Source organism: Corvus moneduloides, chromosome 6 (genome assembly GCF_009650955.1).
Source record: "Corvus moneduloides isolate bCorMon1 chromosome 6, bCorMon1.pri, whole genome shotgun sequence".
In the NCBI taxonomy this organism is placed as follows: Eukaryota; Metazoa; Chordata; class Aves; order Passeriformes; family Corvidae; genus Corvus; species Corvus moneduloides.
The window spans coordinates 13514970-13537517 of NC_045481.1; the positions used below are offsets into that span (position 1 = coordinate 13514970).

A 22548-nucleotide genomic window follows, 5' to 3' on the forward strand; every position below is an offset into this window, starting at 1 on the left:
GACGGTGCTCTCCCAAAGCCAGGATGGAGCTTTGATCAGCCTGGTCTAGTGGAAGGTGTCCCTGCCCATGGCAGGAGGGTTGGACCTCGATGACCTTTGAGGTTCATTCCAAACCAAAGTATTCTAGTAATTCTATGATTCTATGATTTAATCTCTGCTATTATGCCACAGTAACTTGATTAACATTCAGAACTAGTTTAACATGTCCTTATATGAACTGATTTGCAGGAGGATTCTGACACAACGTGGTAAGGAATAGACATCTGGATAACTGGGTTTTCAAACCCAGTCTCATATCAGCACAAAGATGACTATGCCACATACATTAGCACACAGCAGTCCATAATCCTCCTGCCAGGTACATCAGGATGCTGTACCTATGGCAGGGTTAGGATACTTAATAGGAAAGCTACAGCGTAGTGTTCAGGAGAGGTGAGGAAAATCCTTGAAACAGAAGGTAGTAAAAATCATTCTCAACCTCAAAGTGGGCAATAGCTTAACTAAGCCTCTGTACAGTCCCTAATTTTCGTGTTGGACTTTCCCAAGCAGTCATCCTTTATCATCTACATCTGAATTTGAAAATGGATCAGTAACTGACTTGACTACCACTGATTGTACAGGAGACACTTGGTAGAGTTAGCAAGATAGATAGCACAGGTCTTCTTAAAGTGTATTGAAATAATTCCATCATTAATTCCTCTTTTAATGACACCTGAATGGAAAAAGATCTGGCATTTTAAAAGCACTTATTGGTCTTACTAGAAAAAACAACTCTTTAGAAAAATCTGAAGAATAAAGAGAAAGTGAACTGCCTAGCACTGAGGCTGTCCATGAGTTTTCCAGAAAAAAATTCTCTAGCCTTTCCAGTGGCAAAGTGCTGAGTAATTCCCTTGAGCTGCTAAACTCTTTCAACTGAAAGCAGAGAGATCTCAGTGTCATTCACAGCTCCTCTCAAGATGCTCAACATGCTGTAGGATGGATCCATCAGGAAGCAACCGTCAAGAGCAGGTTCACAGAACCAGACCTATTCTATTGCCCTAAGGCAAGCATTTCTCCAGTAGTTAATTTATACCAAATTCAAACTTCAGTTAGGATAGAGATCAAACACAATTCTTTCTGGAAACAAACAAGTTAATTACAGAAAAGGAACTGCGTTCATGAAACACTGTGATTGGAGCAAATGCCCCAAATGGTTAGGGCTGCAAATGTGAAGGATCCAAGAACAACAACAGCACAGTCATGATGCATGCAAAGAATATTGCTCACTCCTACTTTCCCTATCCAAAAAAATCTAATCTAAGAGAAATAATGATCATATAGAGGCAATTTTGCCCCAGAAAACAAGACAGTCACAGTACAGTCAGCATCACTGCAGGAGCTCTTGGGCTCACATTGCCAGGCATGTTTCTGTGTGAGACCTGACATACAGGAGGTAGCAGGGAGCTGGTTATTTTTTAACGTTCATTTTGAATGAAGCTGCTCTAACTTTACACCCAATTCTCAAATAAGCACATGCTCATAGCAGACAAATCTTTACTAACTGCAGAGTAATTAGGCAGCAAAACAAGTGCTTTTGCATGTATGCTCAAATGCACAAAGCCTCTGTGTATGTGGTGTGTGTGTCCACATGCATATGTGCAAGCACTGCTCTGCATATATATTTTTATTTTTTCCCCTCAGAGGGCCATGGTGGGTACATAATAACACCCTCCTTCCCCACCCCCCATGGTCACAGACATATGCACACCCAATCACATCCAAGGGACCTTGCAGGAGTCAAGGCCGGGGCTTTAATGCCTTGCTACCATTTTTGACAAGACAGCCTCCTTCTCTGAAAAGGACAAGCTGGAGCCATCTTTCAGGAGTTTTCTTTCCCTGACAGAAATCAGCAGGGTTAGAATAAACTGCATAAGTTATCAGCTCCTCAGGAAAGAACATGAAAAAAGCCCTTCTATCACTTAATGAAAAATAGCTTCTTTTTTGGACAGAACTTCATAGGCTTGCAATCAAGCCGTGGCTCCCCCCTCCCTTCCTTCCTTGACGTGCCATAGAGGCAAATCAAGTCGGCATCTATTAATAATATTTTCCCCTGCTCCTTTCATTTCTCTGCATGTCCTACCACTGTCAGGCCCCGTGATGGAGCAGCGCCTTTATCTCGTCCGAGTCTGGTCTGTCAGGGTGATAAACAATTCTAACAAGAATCAGAATAAAGATCTTCCCAGTAGACTCGGCGGAGAGATAGAGGCTTTTCTCATTTTCTCGATGGAAAAAAAAAAAATTTAATCTAGCAGCTCCGGCTTTTTTCAAGCGTCACATTCAAAGAGATGCAAATTTGTCAGAGCTGAGACCCCGGCTGACTCTCAGCACTGCGTGAATGTCAAAGGGGGGACTCGAAGCCTTTGACATCCCTGCCTTTTTTGGGGGCTATCTGCTGAAATAAAAAAAAAAGGAGAGGAAAAAAAAGCAAATGCTTTGTAGTGTGTGTTTCAACAATTTTCATAAGTTTTCTTCTGAAATAAAATAGTGCCGTTGGGAAGGTAAAGTGAGAGAGAGAGAGGGAGAGGCAGAGTGAGGGAGTGAGAAAGAGGAAGAAAGGGGGAGAAGGGAACATAAACTTGTCCATTTGGATTTAAACATGTCGTGTTAATAGCAAGATTTTTACTATTTGGAAAGAGTTAATTTATAGTTGTGGGTATTTGTTGTACCGCACACACACACACATGCACATGATCAATTTGCATAACCCTGAGATGGGTGCTATGAAGAGAGCATTACATGTGCATGTGTCTATCCTCATTTGTTTACATGTGTGATTTTAAATGTGTGAGCAACCATGTATGCCTTCAGAGTTGTAGTGATTTGAGTGTGTATCTGCACCCATCGCTAATCTGTGTATTATTATGTGTTCTTTTTGCTGTACAATGACCACGTACCCTTAGCTGAATGAATCAGAAATTAAGCCAGTACTCCAAAGAACATGCCATCTGAAGGACAAATGCAGCAAATATATAACATGGTTAAGAGCTCAAGCACGAAGAGCATCTGGAGGGATTTTTGTTGTTGTTGTTGTTTAATTGGATTACAAATTTATTATTTTATTAATTATTTACTTACGGGTTTTTATTATTCTTTTTGACCTGTGCTGTAGGGATTATAGAAGAAATTAATCTTTTAAAGAGTCTTGGATAAGGAGAGACAGCTGTATAACTGTCAGAGGGTGGATGAAATGTGTCCTAAATGTGTGTGTCCCTTTAGAATATATTCTTGCAGGAAAAAGGAGAATTTCCTGTATGTTGAAGTCCTGGAATCAAGTGAATTTTCGATTGTCTCTGGTTTCATTAAAATAAAGAAAGATGCCTAGAGCTGTAAGTATGAAAATATTCCAAGTAAATCCATAAGCTTTAGAATTTAGCAGATCCCCTCAAAGCAAAGTGCATTGCAGATCTGTTTCCAAGCCAGACTTCTCCACCCTGGACATCTGTATATGTGCCACTCTACTAGTTTAGCACCAAGCCTGACCATTTCTGACCAGAGCTCTGTGCTAGGATTGACACAAAAGTGGCCTTTCCTAGACACATCTGTGTAGTTCCTCCAGACTCTGGCTATCAGAGATATTTCTTTACCCTCTTTGTATGAGTTATGACCACTCACAGAAATTCCTAGGAGTCTTTTGAGACATTTGCCTTCCTCTGTAAAATGTTCTACTGGTGATAAGCAGCATAAAAGTGTTGAAAACTACTTTGTCGACCCAGATCAAAAGGTTAAGTTTAATCCACATGCATTTAAAAATACTTGTGATGTGTGGACATTGGCAATCAGTTAAGGGAATGTCCTGCTTTTCATTGCCCTTGTCTTCAGGCTTATTCTGAATTCTATTAACACCTCCTCAGTCATACCTATTTGGGCTCATTGCACTCTCTCCTCAAGACTGTTGTTGAAAACTCTGTTCATTAATTGCTTGACTCTTACTTACAATCAATGGAGTGCCAATACTGTCCAGTCTCCACTCAGCCTGAACTGGTTAAATAATAAACTGACTTCTACTGCTTTGGTGATGCATTTGTAAGTGAGAAACTCCTATCCATTGCATAAGGGTGTACTCAAATGAGGTCTTGAAGTGCTTTTCCCAGAGACTTCCAGATCACTCACTTTTTTCTTTCTCTGGAAAAAGGCATCTAAGTCATTATCCTAGCTGGGAAGTGGACTTGCAGGGAGCTAGGGACCTAATTCAGAACAAAAATATCTAGGCTGTGCTCAATCTGCTAGGCTATATTGAGTCACCACCCCACAATAGCTGGACTGGGGCTTGGGCAAGGGGTTTGCTGCAACCCAAACCATACCTGCTCTGTGGAGCTGCATACCTGAGTGGGACTGATGCACCTTTCTTCCTTCAGCAAGGATGCATTTGGCAGGTCCCACTGCTACTCGTACGCTACAATCCTGGAGGTGATTGCAGTCTCCAACCAGGAGCAAAATGTCACATATAAGGGCAGTCTTTGAAAGCAGGGAATGGCATGAATGAATAGGCAGGTTCAATGTGCAGAGCAACAGAGTGAGCAAGGGCAGGCGCTGGTTTGAGACTGCTGGGAGAACAGGTGGATTTGAGAGGGGAAGACACAACTAGCAAAAGTAATAGACACTGAAAGGTGTGAGAACATTTGGGTGCGTAAGCGAATGTTATATAAAAGCTTCAAACCACTTAGTTACTGGAAATGATTGCCTTCTCTAAAGAGAGAATATGTCTGTATCTGAACTAAAATACCACAGTAGTGACATCTGAAGAAAACAGACCTGAATGAGACCCTGCAATGTTAGTAAGATTCTTGACATTAAGATCCCCAGGATCAATTTGCAGTAACTGGACTTTCAAGTCCAGTTTTAGTCCTTTAAAAAATGCTCTGTATATCTCACTGTTCCCATCAATATCAACAGAAGCTTTGTTGGGTTCCTAAATATTTTCCTTTTTTTTTTCCAGAAAGTTGGATTTTTTTCTTCAGATGCTTAGATACCTTTAATAACTGAATTGTTTAGTAGTGGCAGTCTTCAATGCTGTTATTCCTCAGCTAAGTATATCATCAATCTGTTCTCCTGAGTTATTTCAAGAGACACATGTTGGGCTAAACTGGAACCCAAGTGACTGAGTTAAAGCTGCAGGATGCATTGCTAAGTCCTAACTACAGACCACATTTCATTCTAATGTAAGGTGATCTGCCAGAAAATTAGAAGAACTCAGCAAGGAAATAAAAATAAAAAGGGAAAACTAGCTATATGTGATTTTTCATAGCTTTTGCTGTGCACAGAACTTGCAAACAATTTTTGTGTAGAGGAAAAAAAAAACCCTTCACACACAATATCTCCTACTGGCTCTGAGTAGGATACTATTATATACACATTTCACATACACTGAGGAAACAAAGACAAAGTAAAGTACAGCATTGAGGGAGTCATCTCTTGGCTCACAAAAAAAAATGTTTATTCTGCTTTAGAAATTCCAAAAATAATGAGTATCCTGTAGTAGCAAATGTAGATATAAGGGAGAGGTATTAAATTTTGTTGTAAAATCTAGTATGATTTCAAGCACTAGACTTATTTAATAATGCAAGGATAACAGCAGTGTACTTGGGATTTCATCAATGAACATTAAAACAATGTTTACATTCAACATCTGTGAAAAGTTTTTTCCTGACATCGTTATAAATTCAGGAGTTGCCATAAATAATTAGCAAATAAATAGAGTCCATATTATAAGCTTCTATAAACTTTGAAACATTTGCCTTACAAACATCTTTTTATTTGTCATTAGCTGAAACAATTCTACACCTAAATGAGTGCCAAACTAGCCCTCACCCCCCCCGTGGCGGGTCCACAGGAGTCTGTGGTGTAATTTTTAACTTAATGCAGGATAAGTCAGACTGAAGCACAGCAGCAGCTCATTAGATAATTCATACTTTAGTGAATTTTATTCAATGGGCAATCAGTTTATTATTTTTATAGCTTCACTATAACCATTATTCTGCCTGTTGTCCTCTACAGTAAGGTTTCAGCTACATAGCAGGGCCCGCTCCTGCAAACCTGAAGCCCTTCTGCATACAAATGGCATAGGGAGGGTTTGCAGGATTTAGCCCGTGGTTTACAAACTGTGTAAATTATTTTAGAAGTCATGTCAGATATAGTTTATTCCAAGATTTGCTTGCAAATTTTAATCAGAAAACACAGAATGGGTATGCAGTTTAGATTGAAATATTCTTTCACCTTGTGCTCTGCCCAGCTTGACTTACTGTGGGCTGATATAACTGGCAGAAGTTACAGCATGCATGATAGAGGAAGGCTGGACACAAACTAGAGAAAACACATAAAGAAACATTTATTTAAAAAAAGTAAATCAACCATAAAGATCCTCCCAGTAGACCTGGGAGATGGAAGCCTTTCTCATTTTCTCCATGGCAAAATTTAATCTAGCGGCTTGGCTTTTCAAGCGTCATATTCAAAGAGATGCAAATTTGTCAGAGCAGAGACCCCAGCTGACTTTTAGCACTTCGTGAATGTCAAAGGGGCTTAAGGGTTGAAGTGTCTTTACCTCCCTCCATCCTTAGTAATTCAAAATCAGACTGAAAATACAAAGCACCCACCTCTACCTGTTTGTTCAGGCCTCTATTTCAAGTGTACCTGCCGGCTATAAACGTGTTTGTTTCAGCTGTTGTTATCTGTTTTAACTAAAAGTACATATAGAAATGAGCATGCAAGTGAAAAATGTTCCACAAGAGAATCCATCAACAGAAGAAAAACCCTCCCCTTTGGAAAGCTACCCTGTCCCCCACCACATATATCCACATTTTAGAGGTTCTTGCAACATAGCCTGTTCCCAGTTGACTGATTTCAGAACTGCTATTAACTGAGTAGTAATCTCACCCAGTGACATGGTTCACTTCATACAGTCTCAGGAGGTAATATATCTAATAAAAAGAAAAGTAATAAAAATAAAAACAGCCCTAATGAATACTCCATACCATGTAAGGTATATACTATACCACATAGCAGGGGCCACCTGAAAGTAATGCCAATGGATTTTTTTTTTTAACCTGCCTCCTGTATGATGTAAATATCAATCTACTAATGGAGTTCCCATCGATGAAGGATAAGGAAAAGGAAAAAAAAAAAAAAAAAAGAAAAATGGCATTGAACAGATTGAGACAGACTAATCTTGTTTGTCTAAAAATGGAAAAAAAAAAGTATAAGTAAGCAAAAGCAAGAGGATTTAAACTCAGTTCCATGTGTAAGATGTTTATTAAATTAAATTACATTAACATATACATGATCAGTGTGAAGGGAAGCCCCCAACAGCCTTTACTGAATGACAGATTCAGTGAGTGAACCCGAGCTCTGAGGCTGGACCTAGAGTAACAGTTTCAGAGATGTGTTTCTTCTCATTTAACAATTTATCTGTCCTCTTGATGATGAATTTACCAGAAAAGGATGACTGTCTCTTTAAAAAAGTAGTTTGGGCAGTGCTTCTTGGTTTTAAAGTCTGGAGACAGTGGCATTAGATTGATTAGGTGTGTACATGCTGGCTGAGAAAGCTGTAGAAAGGGGAATGGAAGTGTTTGACAAGATGAAAGACTATTCAACATGTTAGACAGCTGGTTGAGTGAAAAGATCTATAACAGCACAGTAAAATATACTCAACAGTAAATGATACCTTCACTGCAAAAGCTACTACAAGTTAGGTCACACAATTTTAGCCTAGGATGACAAGTTCAACCAAACAAAGTTTTAAAACACACAATTAATGTGTGTGTGCCTTGTAACAGACAGATAGCACTTGGGAAATTGAGACAGACAGGGGTTCCCTTTTCCAAGTTTAATAGTGAATATGCAAAGTTCCTGAGCCAGACTCTGATCTCTACTGCTTATTCAGAGCAACTGCACTGATCTCAGAGGAGCTGTTCCTAATATACACCAAGGTTAGGGAGTTGAGGATCTGCTTCTCCTTCAGTCCATTACCTTGCTCTAGGAAATGAATGCTTTTGAGAAATAATGTTGTAAAGGGAATTGTGAGCATTCTTCCTGAGATCCTGCAGTTACTGATGACTGTGGTAAATGTCTATGTGTAACTGTGTGCATCATGTTTTCTGATTTGCACATGAAGGCTTTGTAATCACCATGTGATTTTTATAATTAACGAAGCACAAAACACACCAGGATGACAGGGATAGTGAACTGTCATGCATGCTTCAGACAGTCAGCAGATAAACAAGAATGAATAAAGAACATTTAATATTTTAAGAAAAAAAAAAAAAAGGAGGAATTTGGGTGGTTTTCTGGTGATAGACTATCAGGGATTATGGTAGTGGACTATAAATTAGTCTAAAACCAAAGGATGCTTTTTCTGTAGACAATAAGAAGACAAGAGTTGGCTACTCTCATTTGATTATTCATGATGCAGTGATCATTCCAGTTAGCAGAGGTTGCACCAAAAGGTCTTTCAGTCAGATGGAAATACAGTGTATGAAACTAAAAACACTATCAGAAGAACTCTGATTTTTAAAACTTTACTTTTCCTATTAAGCTAAATTAATAGCAAATATAGAAGGCAACATTGAAGAAATACATTTTTATCAGACTCTAAATCTCCTTAGACCATCACAGAAGAGTATATTAACATACATCCGCACTTTCAGGTTATTTTATGTTATCAGAAAAGTGCAAAGAGGCCATGGTGCAGATGCCAATTAGGCCTGAGGTGATTTGGACTTTAAAAATAAATTTAAAATTATAATTTTTAAAGCTTGGCTTGTTGAGTGATGCTCAATATATGCTTTAAGCTCTTTTTAACATTGCTTTTAGAAGAGTTAAAAAAAAAAAATCTTTTTATGTGAAATCAGCCCTTTTATTCCACATCCCATATGAGGTATTTCCCTCACTAGTTTTCAGGGACAGTAAGGCAAGCCTCTGTTAACTTGATTCCACTGAATATTTGACAAAAAAGTATTTTAATACCAATGTTAACACATATTTCCTTAATTATAAAGCCCTAAAGGTATGTCAAACTAAGTAAACCATTAGATTGTCAAAACATTAATAATCTATTAGTGTACATAGATTTGCTCATGCCGTGCAGTGGGCCAGAGGGGTTGGTTTCAGGATTCTTAGTCAACACACTAGAGTATCCGTTGCTAGCTCCACCAGGAACATACAGAGTGACCTTGGAAGGGCTGCCTAGTAGTTATCTGCTTCAGCTTGCCCAATCTTAAAAATCTGGAGATGCTTTGAGGTCTTTGGATGAAAGGCGCTATTAAATGTATGAAGTATTTATTAATTAATATTATGCCGAGAAAAAGATATTTCTGCTTCTAAAATGTAAATAATGTATTAACCCACTCCCTCCCCTACATAATACCAGAAGTGTTTCTTCATAAGCAGATATTTATAAATTAGATGGCATACTGTGAAATTATTTAAGTAATCCAAATGATTAAATAAAAAATGTGGTTTCTGTGGGAGTGCCCCAAGCATACAAAACATTTTACCTACTCAGCTGTATCCACTGATTTTTTTTTTAATTTTTCAGGGATAGGAGGATGCAGGTTGCCAGTATGTCTTTATAGGAATGTTAGTAACTGAACTGAGTTTTATTCTGGGGATTTAGAAGCAAAATTTCAGTGTTAACATTCTAATATAGTTATCAATATAATCAACTCCTCCTCCAGTCATTATTTTCAGGAAATTCCTTTTGCACACACAGTTATGGCTTTAATTGCTTTGAAGCTTTGCCTTGGCTGAAATTCTAGGATATCTCAAGTCATTCTTTCCTCTGGCAGTTCAGCAATTATATGTATAGATACTGTATAGCTGAAATGGAAGGTACAATGCAAAACACAGGAACTTCAAAGACAGAAACTGTTGAGCAGAGAGAGAACACTTATATTTCTACGGAAAACCAGTCTAGGCTATAAGTGCTCTGAAAAAAAAAGAAGGGCTGAAGTTAACCTTTCAGTTCATTACTACAATAATAAAGGTTAGCTCTACGACATGTCCCAAGTGTGAATGGGGTAACTTCAGGCTGGCAATGGGTCACCAGTGGGGTTCCGCAGAGCTCCATTTTAGGGCCAATTCTCTTCAACTTCTTCATAAACAACTTGGACACAGGACTCAAAGGTACATAAATGAGTTAGTTAATTATGCAAAACTGCAAGGAGCTGTTGACTCCCTTGAAGGCAGAGAGGCCTTGACAAATTAGAGGACTGGGCAGTCACCAACTTTTAACAAAGACAAGTGACAGATTCTGCACCTGGGATGGAGTAACCCTGGATATACAGACAGACTGAGGTTCGTTCACCACTTCCCATGGGCAGGAAGGTGTTCAGCCGTCACTGGGAAACCTGAGCTCCATTACACATAGCTGTGGCTTGGGAAGACAAACGCAGTCGGTCCAATGACCCCCCTCCTTCCTTCTTCTTTCCCCAGCTTTATGTGCTGAGCATCATGTCATGTGGCACCTTTGTGGTAAGGTGGGGTTATCTGTCCCATCTGTGTCCCATTCCAGCTCCTTGCGCATGGCGTCCCACTCACTGGTGGGGTGGGATCTGGAGCAGAAAAGGCACTGATGTTGTAAAAAGGCATTGATGATGTGTAGGTAGTGCTCAGCAATAACACAGACATTTTGGTACTATAATCCCTGTTTTCAGTACAAGTCTAAAATATAGCCCCATGCTAGCTGCTGTGAAGAAAATTAACTCTGTCCCAGCAAACACAGCACACTAGGCCTGCAGAATGCCAAGGATCACTACGGGGAATGTTTGAGTAGCAGAAATAAAAATCAGTACTAACAGAAGATTGGTTAAAAATAGACTTTGAATTTATAGTTTGTATATAGAAGTTATATAGATATTACCTACATAGTTTAGAGAGAGACACACAAGGGGCTTCAGTATTTATTGGCTGTTCACATTCAAATAAACATTTGTGGATTTTTTACTAAATAGTACATTTAATTATATTTTATGATATTTTACTTTATGAGATGAAGTATCAGATTTCAATTTGATTTTGTTAACCTTATTGTACGTCTCAAAGTCTACCAATTTGTCACTTTATGGGGGTAAAATCATCCATCATAAAGTTTCCTGGTTGCAGATCACTAATTAATTAGTAGCTGGGATAGAATTTAATTGTTGTTAAAGACCCAGAATTTCTCATATCACTGTTGCAGAACTGCATAGTCAATTAAGCAACAAGAACCTGCCTATGTTACTTGGTTTATTATACTAATGCCTTGGAATGTTTGCATGAAATACATAAATTCTCTCGTATCATAGTTAATGAAATCCAAAACTATGGTCTGTAAAAGTCACCTGTCTGACCTCTGGAGAATGAGTGCGAATCAACGCCAAAGACCACACCAAAGCAGCAACTACTTAAACTAACAAAGTGATTTATGTCTTTCAAAGAGCAGAAACAGAGAGAAAGCAATATTTTTTAGTTCCTTTAAGTTTTATTATGACTTTATGATACCATTCTTGATGGCAGAGAAAAGGTTGGTGTCAGGGGACTGGTGCTGCTTCTAAGTGTAACTGCCTCAACCCAGTCAGACAAGAATGACAAAAAATACTTCTTTTTGTCATTCTTTGAGCAAATGAAAGAAACTTGTCATTCCAACTTCACAAAACAGCACTAGAGATGAAATGCTCAACTCCACTGGGACAACCATTTTTTTGCTGTTATTACAGAAGAAAATTATAACCATAAAAATGTCCAATTTAGAAAAAAGGTGCCACTTTAGCATCATTTGCATAAAAGCTGTTACATACAAATTGTTATAAAGACAAATGTGTAGTACTCTTGTTGAAAATTGCTTATATCTTAGGTGCTTTCCCTGAAACGACATAAAGGCCTCTTCAAACTGAAATTCATTCTCAGGTAAATAAAGCTGAAAAAGAATTTTCACCTATTTGTATGTACGTGAGCAGTTTTTCATATTGTCTTAAACAGATTTTTAACATACATTTCTACCAAACTTTCAAATTCCTTCCCTCCTTAGCCTGTTGGTGGCTTCCATTATAATAACTTGGCTTTGCAGATGAAGGCAGATGAAAAGCTTATCCTCAGTGAAAGCTAATGGTCACCTTGAAAAGAAAACTTTCTGCAAATGTGGGCACCTTTACTTTCTTCTGTTCTTTACTTTCTCCTCTGCAGTGAGACGATCACTGTCTGGATGCCACTGATGTCTCTGTCACCATCACTGTTACCCATCAACTCAGAAATTTATTTATTCCCTCTCAGAAAATCAACCAGATGTGCTGTGCCTACTGAAGGTGGGCTATTTTGCAGCAATCAAATAATAAACTTTGGTACATAAAAATTGTTCTACAAAACAGTCCGATTAACTTTATTTTTTGTTTCTGGCAAAAAAAAAAATCAGTGGCATTTATTTATATTTGGTGTTAAACACTGATACAATGTGGATTAACAAGAAATCCAAATTAAGTTTTGCAGTAAAGTGAATCATCAGACGTATATTACTCTAATTGAGAACAGTATGCTAATATAAATGGGAATGCTAGTAGGGGATTTTCAAGTGGTCTGGTAATCTTTTTATGTAATTGCAGAATCATTACATTAATGTAACTTGTTTGTAAGCAGGAGAAACAGCTATCTGTAGAATGCCAAGTTAAGATGGTTGTAAACAGTTCACCGTGTCTGAGATTAAACATTAAAGCAAATAATATTATGGTCTAGAATCCACAAATTTGTTACTCCTGACTATGAGACTATGAGACCTATAAGGATATGGGCTGAGACATTGTACACTGCAGCACAAGCAACACTCTATGTTATATGGAAACATATTCAGTAAAATTAAAAATAAAGTGTTCTCTAGAACTTTAGACAGAATAGGGCCAATAACAACAATATACTGCACACTTTATCTGCTTTTCCAACAGGTCAATTGCTTTCTCAAGCAAAATAAAGTAATAAAATCAAGAGTATATGCTTTCGGGTATGAAATCTAGTGTTTTAATTGTTTAAATATACTGGAAGCACTAAACTGAAAAAGGTCTGTTTTTCCATGTCAAAAAGCACCCACATTTCCAGGTGAGTAGAGAAGCATTCTTCCTGCATTCATCCACAGTTGGTGTTGATGATGTGGACCACCTCAGAAGCTTATGGTTCAGATTACTTGCTTTTTTTTTTTTTTTTTTAATTTTCAATGACTATGGGGAAAAGTAGGGTAAGATTTATCTGTGTGCCTTACTGTTTTGTCCTGAGTCTTTGTCCTTGTACTGGAATCACAATGAGTTCTGTGAGCAGCATATGCAGAAAGCTGCTGGAAAACATCTGTTTCCAGCTACTTCATTTTGTGTTCTCTTTCTCTTCCAAATTTCTAGCCTGCTCCTAAATATCGACTGCCAACAAGATCTATCTGTAGGCAACCCATAGTTAGCTTTTCCTCAACCATCCTCTCAATTTCATATATATATATATATATATTTTGCACTATTTCTGCAATCTTTAAGTCATTGCATTAGCAAATACACAACAGCATTATGAGCAGAAGTCCTTCCAGTTATGGATGTTCTTGCCCAGTTGGTGGAATTCAGATAAGAAAGGAGAAAGTTACACTTACACTCAGCTATTTTCTGTTTCTCCAAACAAAATACAGAAAGAAAGGGAGAACAAAAAGATGCCGACATTAATGAAGACTTCTTGAAAATCTAGGATGACAATGAACTGAAAGGGGGAACATACAAATGGAACTGTAAATTTGAACTGAAAGCTGGATGAAAATATTTGAAGCCAACCAATAAAACTTTTCTACTAATTCTATTATGAAGCTCATTGCAATAACTCTTTGGGCTGAAACCACTTCATGGTTAAAATGAAACAAAAAAATTGTACTGCTCTTTGTTGGGGTCTTTCCCCAAAGTGTGGACATCAGAAATATCAGGCAATTTTCCTCAAATCTGATAAAAATATTTAAATTGGAAATTAACTTTTTTTCCCTCAAGATCCTTAGTGGAATTGTAAAATATTAGCTATCATTCTCACTTTAGTAGAATTCACCCTTTTCACAATATCTGTAGGCAAGGGATGATGTTTGGTGGTGTTCTTGATTGTTTAAGTATAGGTAAGTCTTGTATTTTTGTCACTGTAGCTCTTGCCCTGTCCCCAAAATCCTACCTGTTTGCTTCCTTTATTTGGTGTGTCACGTGCAATATTTTCTGACAAAGGATAACAGAATAGAGTATAACCTGTAGCAGCCTGAACACAAAATGAATGCAAGCGATAGGAAATTTTGGACAATAGCACACTAAAGACTTTTTTTTTTTTTTTTTTTTTTTTTTTTTCAAATACTTCAGAAGCAGGAATCCTGCCAGGGAGTCAACCAGGCCTGCAGCTGTAAGAAGAACAGTCCATGTTAGAAATGCTAAATGAATTCTTTGCATCCATGCTTGTTGCAGAGAAGCTTTGAGAGGTTTCAACGCTGGAACTACTCTTTATGGAGGGACAAATCTAAGGTACACTCTTAAATTGATGTGTCAGTAGAAGAGGTTTAAGAACAAATCTATACAATGAATAGTGACAAATCATCAGGACCAGATCATGCAAGTGCTCTAAAGGAACTCAAATATGAAATTGCCAAACTACTCACTGTGGTGTGTAACCTAGTGCTTAAATTGACCTCAGTACCGAAAGAGTGGAGGTGAGAAACACAATAGAAATTATTTCAAGCATTTTGTAGTGAGGAGGGAGACCCAGGAAACCATAGAGCAATACTCTTAAATTTCTCTACCGGGTAAATTTGTTGGAAATATCAAAAAAAGAAACCCAGATTTAGGAAGCTTATAGAGAAATGAATTAATGGAGATGCTATAAAACACTGCGTGAAACAAGAGTGTTTCCAGCCAATGATTGATTCTGTTTCTCTTAGATGCCTGTCTGAGGGTAGAACTAGCTCAGTCCAGGTATTTGGTACTCAGAGTGCTAAGTTTAGATGAGAAGAACACAATGTCGAGTAGCTGAGTGATGAAAGGGCAAGTGACATAAAATGCAAATCTATACAAAGGAAAAGCCCTGAAGTAAAGATAACTAATCAAAGGTCTTATCCTAGATATTATAATTATATTTTAAAAAAAGACAATAATGTAATTTGGATTACCTGTCCAAAGTGAAATATCAAATACCCCATTTAAAACAAACTAAGGGAAGTATCTTTAGATATAACAGTAGAAGTCCTTGCAGAATATGTTTTGGATGCTACTAGTACAAATAGTTTCAGACAACAGTTGGAAACCATGAAAGAAAAACCTCTTGAGACATCAGATGTCCCATTCATCTCAGAATCCCTTTGCACATCCTATTACCAGAAACTGGAATACTGTACTAGGGGAGAGTCTGTATTTGATTTCTTCTGAAATTCTTTCTTTAAGCATCCATTGCAAGCTATTTCTACAAGATAATTACTACACTTGATGGACCTATGATTTTCCCTGTTAATCAACTCCTATATTAGATTTTATGTAATTTGTTGTGATATGATCAAGGAAAACTTTCAAATAAAATCCACATTGTACAATGTTTCCCTTGATCAAATGTTTGATCAAGTTTGATCAAGGTTTGAACCTGTGCTGTGGTAAGCACTTCTGTTAAAGCAGAGAGTTTTACCTTAAACTGAGGTACTTATTAGCAATCTTGCTTAATGTAGTTGGAACAGCCAGTGAGTGTTTTAGCCCTTCTCAAATAGATTCAAGCCACCCTTGCTGCTCACCCTGTCACAGTGGGCTTTCACCAGTTTTTTAGCCATGTTCATCACCTACAACATCATCTCTGTCTGCTTTGAAATAATGAAAAGGAAGGAGCCTTTCTCAGGACTACCAATAATTCATCATCCCCAGGGAGAATCTGTAAAGTATGAAACCATGAATTGTATTTTCTCCTTGAAGATAATTCTTTAATGATTATCAATTTCTCTAATGAGTGACTGTAAATAGTGTTGAAATAAAGATGTCTTCCTTTTAGGATCATTTAGCCCTGAGTATCCCACAGGTCCAGTTATCCATGTCTTTCTAGGTAGCTTACTGATTTCTTGAGCTACCCAGGAAGCTAGATGGCTTAACACATATCCATCTGTCCTCTCTAAAACTATAACTACTCACTCCATTTGGCAGGGTGGATGAATACTTTGTTCAATTACATTAAAGGTTTTATTTTAATTGTTTAATATTCCCATTAATAATATCTCCTTAAGTCATCTGTCGAGATTTTGTAATTTTATATTTTCTTTGAAATTTAGAACAAATGCAAATTAAAAAAAAATTCTAGCTACCTCTCACCTGGATTATGATGAAATGTTTCTATATGTTAATGGTTTGGTTATTAAAATGTATAAGAAGAGGAAAAAAGCCTGGAACAGACAGCATCAGTGATTGCCTTGAGAGTATCCTTCCATAGAGGAGCACGACTTTGCACCTCTGTGACAGCAGTGACAGATATTTGTGGCTCAGATGGTCCAGGTCACTGTAGGCCCAGAAGAGAACAAAGACAATACTCTGTACCTGTAAAGAAAGTAAAGGGCAATGAAATATGTACCCAAAGCAAAACTGAGGTGACAAATTGGCCACTGTGAAGCTGACACAGTACACAAGCACAAGGGATCAGGTGTTGAAGACAGAAGGTGGTTTATTCCAGATGCACTTCCCTAAGTTTTCCCAGACAAATGTAAAACTTAACCAAAATTAGTTCCACAAAACAGTGAAGGAGCAAAGGAGAAACAAGTTGTGGTTCCTTCCTCTGAAAATAAGAAGCTGACAAATGAGGAGTCCAAGCAACCTTCTCCAACTTATGTAGGAGCGGGAAACTGAATCTAAGGTTCCTGTTTGCCCAGGTTGCTAAATACATCCACAAAGTGAGAAGTTTGCTTATGTTTGCATCATTAAAAAGAAGACTCTTTTTTGTTTGTCTGTGTTTTTAGTGATGTCATCAAATTTCATCACCACCATTGCTAAAAACATAAATGGGAAAAATCTGATGGGTGCTACAACTGTGAAAAACCATGTATGTCAAGGTTTCAGATTTTGAGAACTCTCATTGCTGCTCTTGGCAGATGAGGCCCAGACAAATACATATTACAGCATAAACTGTTGCTGTTTCTTTAGGTTTCGGTAGCATATCTTTTAAGGCCAGACATTTTTTGTTTTAGGCACCTATAGAAAGATGCAGAGGTATCCGGGGAAATGAGGAAAAAGCAGACCAAAAATTCAGAAAGGTTTGAGGAGGATTTTGAGAAACTGAAAAATATAGAGCAAAGTCAGATGGAATAGGAAGGAGAGGAGACAAACAGAAGAAAGTTAACAACTCATTACCTGTGAATAAAGAGAAGTTTACATACATAAATGTAGTTATGCCTATGGGTGTGCCAGTGTGTGTGTGTGTATATGTATCTATTTATATATGTATAAAAAAGATGTATCAAACCCACTTATATTAGTAAATAATTCATAACTTATATTAAAGGCTTTTTCTTGGAGATATGCACCAATGATATAGACAGATTTGACACTATCCAAAGGGAATTCCTGATTTGGAGGCTCAGAGTCTGAGGCCACACCGAAGCACCTCTCACAGCACAAGATCCTGTGAGAGCCAGAGGATTAGACCCTTGCTGTGCCCACAGAACTGACTTTCTAAATTTTTATATTTTGGAAATTAAACCAGCTGAGGAATATTCATCCCAATGAAGTGAAATATCTTGCCCAAATGTAAAAACCGACCAAACAAACCAAGAGGAAGAGAGTGCCCTGGAGGCTGACTGTTTTGGTTTTGGGGTTCTTTTTTTGACAAGTATTCACTCCTTATGCTCAGAATATCTGTGAGCTGAAAGCCTAGAATATTGCTGTGCTGCCTCTTTGAACACAATACCCTTTCCCCTTTTTTCATTTAGTTATCTCCTTCTCTGCTCTGTGGCTCAATCTGCATATGTTATTGGCCTCGATTCCCAGGGCTGCCACCTTAATCTGTAGTAGCTAATAGTACAACCCCACACATGGCCTGGGACCAGGCTCAGGTTAACAAGAAATCCAAAAGCAAATGGCTGGGGGAGGTTGCTATAAAATAACCACTTGAAAATTCAGGCTGTGATTTTTTTTCACATTTGCATGGAGGAAGCAAAGCTTTTAGTCTCAGAGGTTCAGTCAAATGCATTAAAAAGATGAACATTTTAGTTAATGTTCTAAGAAGATTTCTAAAAGCAGTTTTGATTGTGTACTATTAGCATTAATTAATTTTTATACTGAGACCAGCCGTTATATTAGTAGAATGCATATTTTAATCAATTTCCACTTGCTGTTTTGTGCAAGTTAAAGGTAGCTTTGTGGTTTGTGCCTAGTTTATACAGTGCATTTAACTGGATGTGCCTTAGGTAATGCTCATCTGAGGTTCAATGTATACTCTAATCAGAGCATGATACAAGAATTATGAATGAAACCCCGACAAGTAATGGGGTTGTTTTAATTTTGGACCATAGTGGAATATACCTTCTCTAAACAGGTGCTTGAATACATTATAAAATAACACAATACTCAACTGCACTATCATCAAACGCAGGCATAAACAGTTAGGATTTTATCTCTTTTCAATAGGAGCTTACCTGCATCTGAAAGCAGCTGTTTTATATACATTTGCAATCATTCTGTCACTGGTAAATTTAAAAGGATCCTGTCAAATGATTTTTTAAAACAGTTTTGATTTGATTATTTTAGAAATATTTTATCATTTGTTTGAGCAATTAAAAGACAGTCAAAGTTAATTAATTTCCCGGGTTGTTTGGTTTTGTTCTCACACTTTTTTGACAAACAATAAGACTTTCTGCTCAGGATTGCTAAAAAGAGTTTGAAATTGGGACTATATTGAAGTTGATTTCTTTAGTCATAAACACTACTGATTATACAGGTAGATACTTAGGCTGGGAAGTGCTCAGAGGAGCAACTACCCTGCACTATCCAGCTCCAAAAATCCTTATTTGCTCTCATCCCTTGGCACTTCTCTCCCAGTCTTTCTTCCTAACCCAAAAGAAAACTGAAGTTGTGTCTCAGCCCCAGAAAAAAGAGACAAGCAGGACATCAGACTTGGTCAGATCAGGAGACAAAACCCAGTCCTATAAAAAGGTTTTTTTGCTTTCAACAAAAATTTCCTCAGGCCTCTCTGATCCTAAACAGAGCAGCCTTTCCAAACTATTGATTCAAGAGATAGGAAGTGTTGGGGTCCCTCCCCCGCCGTGTAGCCCTGGGAGAGGGGCCCTGAGGGCACAGACACAGGGCTTCCCTGCCCCTGCTCAGCCTCGTTCCCATTGGTTGGTTTGTGTTCCCTGCGCGGGCAGAAGGACCCTTGGTCCCGTGACTGGAACAGTTCCTCAGCAGAGCCCCGGCCATGCGGCTGGAGAAATAAACATCTCTGAAACAGCTATCAAGAATCTGTCTGTCCATATATATTTCCTTTCCACGGGACTCCTGGTTTGATATATGCGTGTTGCAGGATCCCCACTGCAACAAATGGTGGAGAATTGAGAGCAGAACGATCCCCGATCCCTAAGCGACTGATTTGTGTGAGTAAACCCTGGAAACTTTGGATTCCTCTTCTTGGTTTTGCTTTGCTATTCCGTATCTAAACTATGGAGGAACCGTGGGAAGACTCTTGGCTCTCAGAGCCGCATATGGACATTTATCTTAAACTTAAAACGATTCTTGAACAACGATTTGTAAATTTTAGCTTGATTCAAGCTCAGAAAGAACTGAAACACTTCCTGGCATGGTTGTTTAAGAACTTTTTCTATGTTTCTTGGGATTTAATTCTTACCAAGGGCTTTTGGAAGACCGTTTGGACACAGTTAATATTTGAGTCGAAATATATGCCGATGGAAGAATATTTTCGTGAATATTATTTAGTTACCGAGACTGCTGAGCAATGTCAGCTGTGTCCTGGCGAAGGGAAGCCTGGCGCAGGGACCGTGCGGCCCAGGCCACGTGCACCGAGCGCTCTCCGAGCAGCAGCGAGGCAGTTCCCGCGTGCGGGCGGAGCCACGCGAGCCGCAGTGTCGGTGGTGGAGCGAGGCGTGGCGGGACCCGGCGGTGCCCGCCCGGTCCTGTGCAGCGCGTGGTGGAGCGAGCCCCGGGAACGCCCGACCGAGAGGGGAGGCGCGCGGGCGGCGGCTGGCGGCAGCGGCGGTGGAACGGAGCCGCGCCCAGCCGAGACGCGCGCTGGAGCAGGGCACGGGGGAGTCATCGCTCGGGGGCCCGGCCGAGATGTGGATGCAGCGCCCGGCAGCGGCAGCGAAGCTGCGACCAGAGGAGGCGACGCGCGGAGAACTGAGCGGCGCGGCCCGGCCCGGCCCGCGCAGCCCCGAACGCGACCCCGGGAAGAGCGCGCAGGCACCAGCAGCCCCGACAATTCCAACACGGGAGCGACCGAAGGAGAGAGCAAAGATGCAGCGAGACAGAAAACAGCAGCCACTCGGAAAAAGAAAAAGATCATAGAAACTAAGATCTTAGGGATAGTAAAATGGTATAATGTTAAGCAAAATTATGGTTTTATAACAAGGTGTGACAACCAGCAAGACATATTCGTGCATAGAACTGCTATTAAAAAGAATAACCCTGAAAAATGCATCCCAAGCTTGGGAGATGGAGAGGTGGTGGAATTTAATATTGTACTAGGGAGAAAAGGGTTACAAGCATCGCAGGTCACTGGGCCTGATGGTGTTTCTGTGAAAGGCAGTATATATGCAAAAAATCGTAGTCATGTTAGACAATATCTCCATTGTAAGCCCCCCCTACAGTTTCCCTTTCCTAATCCCACCTTTCCCTTTTACCCTATGTCCTATTACCCCCAGTGTATTCCCAATCCGTTTTTTCATCCATGGTTTCCCTCACAAAACCATGCTTTTGCCAATTGTTTCCCCAAAAATCCCTTTCCAATGCCGAGTGGGGGATGAAAAGGGGGAGGGAAGAAGTTAAACCCTCTCCTGCCTCAGTTTCCCCACAAAGCATGCTCAGAGAATTCTGTCTCCCTTCTGTCAGCCCTAAGATGTTCCAGAGAATCTGTTTGGACATTTAAAGACTCAGGAGGGTGGCTTGTTTTGTTTTGAAACTGTTCTTGTTATGTTTATCCAGTTGTTTTCATTCTCCTTTTATTAAAATAAAACGGGTGAGGTGTTGGGGTCCCTCCCCTGCCATGTAGCCCTGGGAGAGGGGCCCTGAGGGCACAGACACGGGGCTTCCCTGCCCCTGCTCAGCCTCGTTCCCATTGGTTGGTTTGTGTTCCCTGCGCGGGCAGAAGGACCCTTGGTCCCGTGACTGGAACAGTTCCTCAGCAGAGCCCCGGCCATGCGGCTGGAGAAATAAACATCTCTGAAACAGCTAGCAAGAATCTGTCTGTCCATATATATTTCCTTTCCACGGGACTCCTGGTTTGATATATGCGTGTTGCAGGATCCCCACTGCAACAAGGAAGTCCTTAAAAGGAAAATAGAGGGTGAGTAAAGACAACAGAAAAGACATAACAGGAGAAGGTGTAGTGGGGGCTAAGAAGTATTTGGAGAAACTTTGATGCAGTTAAATATCCGACAACCAGTTTCTCAAAACAGCTCTACTTTCCCTGTATATATTCTGCCTTCTCATCACTGCCCTCCACGCATTCCCACAGTGCCCAGGGCCTGCCATCCCATGCCACTGACCAAGAGCTTGGTCCATCCCAGTTAAGTACAGCTACCCCAGAAGACATTGTCCCCATCCTGCTCCTCTCAATGGACTTGCCATTGGAGGTCATTCTTCTCACTCACACAGGAAGGTGCTGTGCCTCCCATGGTGCCCCCCTCCACACACTGCCCTCAAGGTTTTTCTCCTCTTATTGCCATGTCAGGACTTTTTGTTGTTCAGCAATTCTTTGAGGTCCAAAGGGAGCGCCAGTTCACTGTGCCAGAAGCTGTGTGAATATGCTGTAAGAACCAATGTTTGTCCCAAGCTGTTTCCAAGATAAACAGACTGGAAAAATGAATGCTGGAAGGGAAAAAGGAGGCACAACTTCACAAACTGACACCTCTACTACAGGATGATGTGTTGCCTTCCAGATCAGAAGTGCTTAGCCAGAGTAAACACTGTACCAAATACCTGCCCAGAACGAACCCTCCCACTGCCCCCACCCCATTAATGTCAGAGTGCAGGGGCTTGTCTTCTGGAAGTATAGACCTGAACAAGTGGGTGAAGGAAAGGAGAGCTGCAAGGGTATGCAACAGGTGGACTGGAAAAGAGTTTCAGATCAAACGAGTGTATAAGCAGTATTAGCACAGTTCCCTGTAAGGTCACATTCAAGCCCATCTGACCCACAAATAATAGGCTTATATTGCCATATTCTCTCCAGCAGCACTGTCCTGGCAGGAGCAGAGTCAGTGCTGCTGCAGTTCAGAGCAGCACTTCAGAGCAGCACAGTCATGTCGGGCTTCAAAGTACTAGCATATGTAAAAGATTCTGATAAGAAGTGATGACTTCAGTTTCCACCGCT

The 22548-nt window shown here is 39.7% G+C and overlaps 1 long non-coding RNA gene across 1 annotated transcript; it reads right to left on the minus strand.

Annotated features, from left to right (window-relative positions):
* Positions 1-10905: 10905 nt before the first annotated feature.
* LOC116446016 lies at positions 10906-16518 on the minus strand. Its single transcript, XR_004240988.1, has 2 exons — positions 16332-16518; positions 10906-14395 (listed from the first exon to the last, which is right to left on the minus strand). It is a non-coding gene; the product is annotated as an uncharacterized LOC116446016 (long non-coding RNA).
* Positions 16519-22548: the final 6030 nt, after the last annotated feature.